At 40.4% G+C, this 6,143-nt stretch overlaps 1 long non-coding RNA gene across 1 annotated transcript; it reads left to right on the forward strand.

Moving 5' to 3' along the window:
* Positions 1-1,876: 1,876 nt before the first annotated feature.
* LOC135968249 (uncharacterized) lies at positions 1,877-5,544 on the forward strand. Its single transcript, XR_010582874.1, has 2 exons — positions 1,877-2,249; positions 5,182-5,544. It is a non-coding gene; the product is annotated as an uncharacterized lncRNA (long non-coding RNA).
* The last annotated feature ends 599 nt before the right edge of the window (positions 5,545-6,143 follow it).

Raw genomic sequence — 6,143 nt, forward strand, 5'->3', positions numbered from 1 at the left:
ATTGCTACTGAAGACTGGAAAAAATGGTTACCTGAGTTATGCAGCAATTAAACAATTAACAAGACAATTGCCTAGAGTAATTTGGAAGATAGAAAATGTATCTAATGAGCTTATAAATTTGGCTAAGGAGATCTTTAGACAGTATGTTGGAAGCATCTGTTGGGTACTTGTAGCTGCATATTACAATGAATTCTGTTTGCAAGCAGAGTGAGTAGTTAAAATTTGCTGGGTTATAAAATAAACAATTTCTCATCCCCAGTTTGTCCAGTTAGAAAAAGACCTTCAAAGTAAGAAATAACCTTGGTAAAGATCAGTTTAAAAATGTGGTTGTAGGCTGGATGCAGTGGCTCACACCTGTAATTCCCAGTGTGGGGAATTCCCAGTGTGGGGAATTCAACCACATTTTTGAGGCATGAGGATTGCTTGAGCCCAGCAGTTCAAGATTATAGTGGGCTATGATCATACCACTGCACTCCAGCCTGGGAGACAGAGCAAGACCAGATAGCTATGGAAAAAAAGAAAAAGCTACAATTCAGTTGTAAGACACTTTGTTACAGTCTCAGAGAGATTTAAGGTAGTACCTAGCAGATCTTCTCATTTATACAAAAGGGCTTCTAAGAATGTTAAGGGTGGTGTTCCACAACAGCATGACAGGCCCAGAGGAGGAAGAATTATGGGTATAGTGTTTGGCACGTGGAGTAAACCCTAATAAGATTCATAGAAAATCCACAACATTTTTCAGATAGTTGTATTTATGAAAGCACTGTCGGCTTAGGCTAAAAGGGACTGAGATTGTTCAAAATAAAAAGAAACTTCTGGAACTCCAACCTGAAATGGATAAGAAGCAGACAAACATAAAGAAGAATGAAAACATGTCCTTTGCAGCAACTTGGATTGAGCTGGAGGCCATTATCCTAAGTGAAATAACCCAGAAAAAGAAAATCAAATACCACATATTCTCACTTATAAGTGAGAGCTAAATAATGGGCACTCATGGATATAAAGATGGAAATAATAGGTACTGGGGACTCTAAAAGGGGAAGAGGAAGGAAGCAAGGTTGAAAAACTACCTATTATGTTTACTGAATACCGTCTCAATACTGTGTTCACTATTCGGATGATGGTTTCACTAGAATCCCAAACCCCAGCATTATGCAATATACCCATATAACAAAACTGTACCTGAATTCATAATGAAATAAAACTAAAATTAATTTTTTTTAAAAGCTAAGGTAAGAAAGTTTCTCAGCTGCAACCACGCAGCCATTTCTTTTGGAAAAGGAAGGTTCTATCAGAGCATGGGAACTAAGGATCATGGAGAACCAAAAACTTGGAAACCATATAAGCGGAACTGGGCCATAGTCTCCTGGAGTAAGAGAAACTGGCAACATATGTCTGGCTAGAATTCAGCATTGCTATGAATCAATGACTGCTGTGTGTCTTCCAATCTATTTTATTTGTATATTATTATTATTATTATTATTATTATTATTATTATTGAGATGGGGTCTCACTCTGTCACCCAGGCTGGAGTGCAGTGGCACGATCTTGGCTCACAGCAACCTTCGCCCCCTGTAGATTCTCATGCCTCAGCCTCCCAAGTCATTGGGATTACAGGCACACACCACTACATCTATCTAAATTTTGTATTTTTAGTAGAGACAGGATTTCACCATGTTGGCCAGGCTGGTCTCGAACTCCTGGGCTCAAACAATCCACCCGCCTCAGCCTCCCAAAGTGCTATAATTACATATGTAAGCCACCACACCTGACCCCAGTCTGTCTATTTTTAAATGTGAGTGCCTCTTGAAGTTATTCTGTCCCAATTTCACCATTGTATATTGAGTGTGAAAGGGCCATACACTTTGTCTTTTTAGGTAACAGGTCTCTGCATCAGAGCAGTTGTATCTGAGGATAAAGTCCTCATCTGCATGCAGATTCAAATAATGGTTTCCTCACCACTTTCCCAGCCTCTGCCCCTTGCCCAGTTCTAAAACCAATGTCATACAATTTAGGGGTTTGTTATGGTAGCACTGTACTTCCAGGCACCAATTTCTGTTTTATTTAGTCTTTTTTGTATAGGAAACCACCCCAAAATGTAATAGCTTAAAATAACAACCATTTTATTTTCTGTTGATTCTGTAGGTCAGCAATTTGAGCTGGTCTTAGCTGGGATCACCCATGTAGTTGCAGTCATCCAGAAACTTGACTGGGGCAGATGGAACTAAAATAGCCTCCTTCCAAGACTGGTAATGTATGCTGGCTATCAGCTGGTTGGTCTAGATGGGGTTAGAATGAACCAGTTAGAATGGTTCATCTCTCCTCCTTGAGTTTCTCATCTAATAGGTTAGATCTGGCTTCTTCACACTAGTAGACTTAGGATAGCCTTCTAAGAGATCAAGAGTGGAAGCTGCAAGATCTCTTGAACCCTGGGCTTAGAAATTATGCTGTATCAACTTTACTACTTTTTTGGTTGAAGTAAGTCAAAGCCAGCTTAGATTCAAGAAGTGGGGAAATAGATTTCACTCCCTGATGGAAGAAGTGAAATCACATTGCAAAGAGGTGCAAGTACCTGGATATGAAGAAATGTTGTAGTCATCTCTGCAACAATATAACACATGCTATATAATTCTAGGTTAGAATGATTTTTACTCAGAATTTTGAGGCATTACTTCATTGTCTTCTAATTTTTCTTGTTGCTATTGAGACTATTTGTGCTGTGTTATAAGCTGGCCCTCTGTATCTGTAGGCTCTGCATCCATGGATTCAACCAATGCAGATTGGAAATATTCAAAAACAGAACAGATGCTCGCATCTATACTAAACATGTACAGACTTTTTTTCCTTGTCATTATTTCCTAAACAACACAACAGCTATTTACATAGTATTTACATGGTAGTAGATATTATAAGTAATCTACAGATGGTTTAAAGTATGTAGGAGGATGTGCATAGGTTATATCAAATACTACACCTACACCATTTTATGTGAAGGACTTGAGCACCCATGGATTTTGGTATCCAAGGGAGGTCCTGGAACCAAACAACCATGAATACCAAGGGGCAACTGTATAGGTTACTCTACATTGTATAGGTAACCTTTTTTTCCTCTCCCTTTGGAAGCTTTTTGAACCTTCTCATTATTCCCAATATACTGAAATTCCATGATGATGAGGTGCCCTGGTGTGGGTTCTTTTTCATTCATCCTGTTGTCATTGTATGGATATTATTTAATCCAGAGATCCTGCCCTTTGATGTAGAAACGTTCTTGTATCTTGTTTTCGATCATTTCCTCTCCACAGTGTTCTCTGCTTGCTCTTCCTAGAACTCCTATTATTCAGATGTTGGACCACTAAGCAGATTCTCTAATTTTCTCAACTTTTCTGTGCTGTTAGTCTCTCTGATTATTTTCTTCTTCTTTTTGGGAGATTTCCTAAACTGTATTTCCTTTTCTTCTACTGAATATTGTATTGCAGCATTCATGTTTTTACTTTTCAAGAACTCGGTCTTGTTCTTTGATTTTTCTTTTTTTAAAATATATTGTTATTTCCAGGATTTCCCTGATATTATTAACTACATTTTCTTTGACATTTTCTTGTTTTTGCTGCACTGTTTCTGTTTCTGTGCACTTTGGGTTCTTCCTTTCTCCTTTTTCTTTCTTTTTTTTTTTTTCTCTTTTATAGTAGACATTTTCCTCAAATGGCATGATCCTTGGCTGTTCATCATATTGAAAGCCAATTGGGAGGCTGGGCAATGTGGCCTACGTCTGTAATCCCAGCACTTTGGGAGGATGAAGCAGGCAGATCACTTGAGGTCAGGAGTTTGAGGCCAGCCTGACCAACATGGTGAAACCCTGTCTCGACTAAAACTACAAAAATTAGCTGGGTGTGGTGACAGGTGCCTGTAATCCCAGCTACTTGGGAGGCTGAGGCAGGAAAATTGATTGAACCTGGGAGGCAGAGGTTGCAGTGAGCCAGGATTGCACCACTGCACTCCAGCCTGGGCAACAGACTGAGACTCTGTGAAAAAAGAAAGAAAAGAAAAGAAAAGAAAAGAAAAGAAAAGAAAAGAAAAGAAAAGAAAAGAAAGAGAGAGAGAGAGAGAGAGAGGGAGGGAGGGAGGGAGGGAGGGAGGAAGGAAGGAAGGAAGGAAGGAAGGAAGGAAGGAAGGAAGGAAAGGGGGAAAGGGGGAAAGGGGGAAAGGAGGAAAGGAGGAAAGAAGGAAAGAAAGAAAGAAAGAGAAAAAGAGGGAAAAAAAGAAATGAAAAGAAAGAAAGCTGATTGGAAACTCTCAGGTATAATAAAGGCACTTTGCCTGGTGGACTTCATTGCAGACCAAACCAGTGAACAAATGGCTCATTTCTTGACTATCTTTAGGTCTTTCCTCCAGGGTAGTTTACTTTCTCCAGAAAAAAATTTAACAACACTGCCCTTAGTCCAGAACAAGAGAGGTCCCTGCCTTGGGCTCCATGCTTTAGAAGGCCTCACCCTGGCCCTGCTCCTGCCATCCTTTCCTGTAGGGCAAGTCCACAGGACCAAGATGTTATGCCCACCCCAAGCTGCTCCCTAGACTATCCTCCAGGCACCAGGACCTCAGAATTCCCTGCCCACATGGCTCTGAACATGCTCCCTTTATGCCTGTATGTGTGTGTCTTCTCCAGTGCATCTGTAGGGATGCACCCCTAAGCCTGAAAAGGGGCTAAATGGCAGCTGATTGCAGGGGAGGGTATGGACAGAGTTTGAATGTATAGTTTTTAGTGTCTACACATCTGGGTTTCATGGCTCAGGGATGGGAAGAAAATGGCTGTAGGCTATGGCTGGCAACCAGGAGCTGGACCAGCTCTTCACATGCCATTGTGCTCCTATGCAGAGTGCCAAGGATTTTGTTAGAGTAGGAGGCTGGCACATATTTTACTTAATTATTTCTTATGTTTAATTTATGAATGTGAAATATTTAGACATATGACATATGGGTATGCATTTGAACTTTTGTCCTAGGCCCCACTGGTGCTGGGAGTAGGCCTGCATCTTTCAGCCTTCTAGCCTACCTAGAACTGGGTGGGGAAAGAAGCAGGGTCACTCTGTCCACTCCTCAGTTCCTGTTACTCTCCCCGCATTCTTGTTGTCACGCACACCTCTACCTTCTCTAAATCCTGAAGCCACTCTGGTTCATTTTCTCTAGAGACTGTACATGCTGCCTCCTTGGTCCTACGAAGGTGCCATAAACACAATGGGCTACACCAGGGAAGAGCTGGAGTGTATGTTCCTTATGACACGCTTGAAAGCCTGACTCCAGGGAACCTGAACACGTGGATCTGCATGCTAGTGAAACACTGCACACTTTATATTGCATATTTCTACTGGAAAATACTATGACTGTACCTGGCAATATTTTCGTAAATATTATCCTGGAATTCCATTCATAATCTTAGAAAATCATTTAGCAAGAGCAAAAAAATATGAATAATAATAGCCATGTTCAAAAACAAGGTTTATTGTAGTATTAATTATAAAATAAAAAACTAGAAATGTATATGTCTATCAATATGGGGTATAGTTTTACTACTTATAATACATGAATACAACCATGCATTGTTTAAATGTACTTAGGAAGACCATGTTGAAATACACAAAATCTTTAGAGTAAAACAGAATACAAATAATGTACATTGACTTTAGCCACTGGAAAGCAATTGTGTGGGGGTAGAAGGGTCTTGGGTGTCCAATTTTCAATTAGTTTTTGTAAGGTAACATCACCTTTTCCGGCTAAAAAGTTTTAGCTAGTTACCTATTTAGAAATAAAGAAAAAGCAAAGCTATTTTACCAAACTGTGGATAAACATGACATAATATTTGCTGTGCCCCAGGAGGAAATAGGAGAATAATATATATTTTTTTCTTTGAAGAGTTTTGCTCTTGTCACCCAGGCTGGAGTGCAGTGGCACGATCTTGGCTAACTGCAACCTCTGCCTCCCAGGTTCAAGCAATTCTCCTGCCTCAGCCTCCCAAGTAGCTGTGATTACAGGCACCCACCACCATGCCCAGCTAATTTTTGTATTTTTAGTAGAGACAGGGTTTCACCATGTGGCTCAGGCTGGTCTGGAACTCCCGACCTCAGGTGAACCACCCGCCCTGGCCTTCCAAA

This window comes from Macaca fascicularis, chromosome 18 (genome assembly GCF_037993035.2).
Source record: "Macaca fascicularis isolate 582-1 chromosome 18, T2T-MFA8v1.1".
Taxonomy (NCBI): Eukaryota; Metazoa; Chordata; class Mammalia; order Primates; family Cercopithecidae; genus Macaca; species Macaca fascicularis.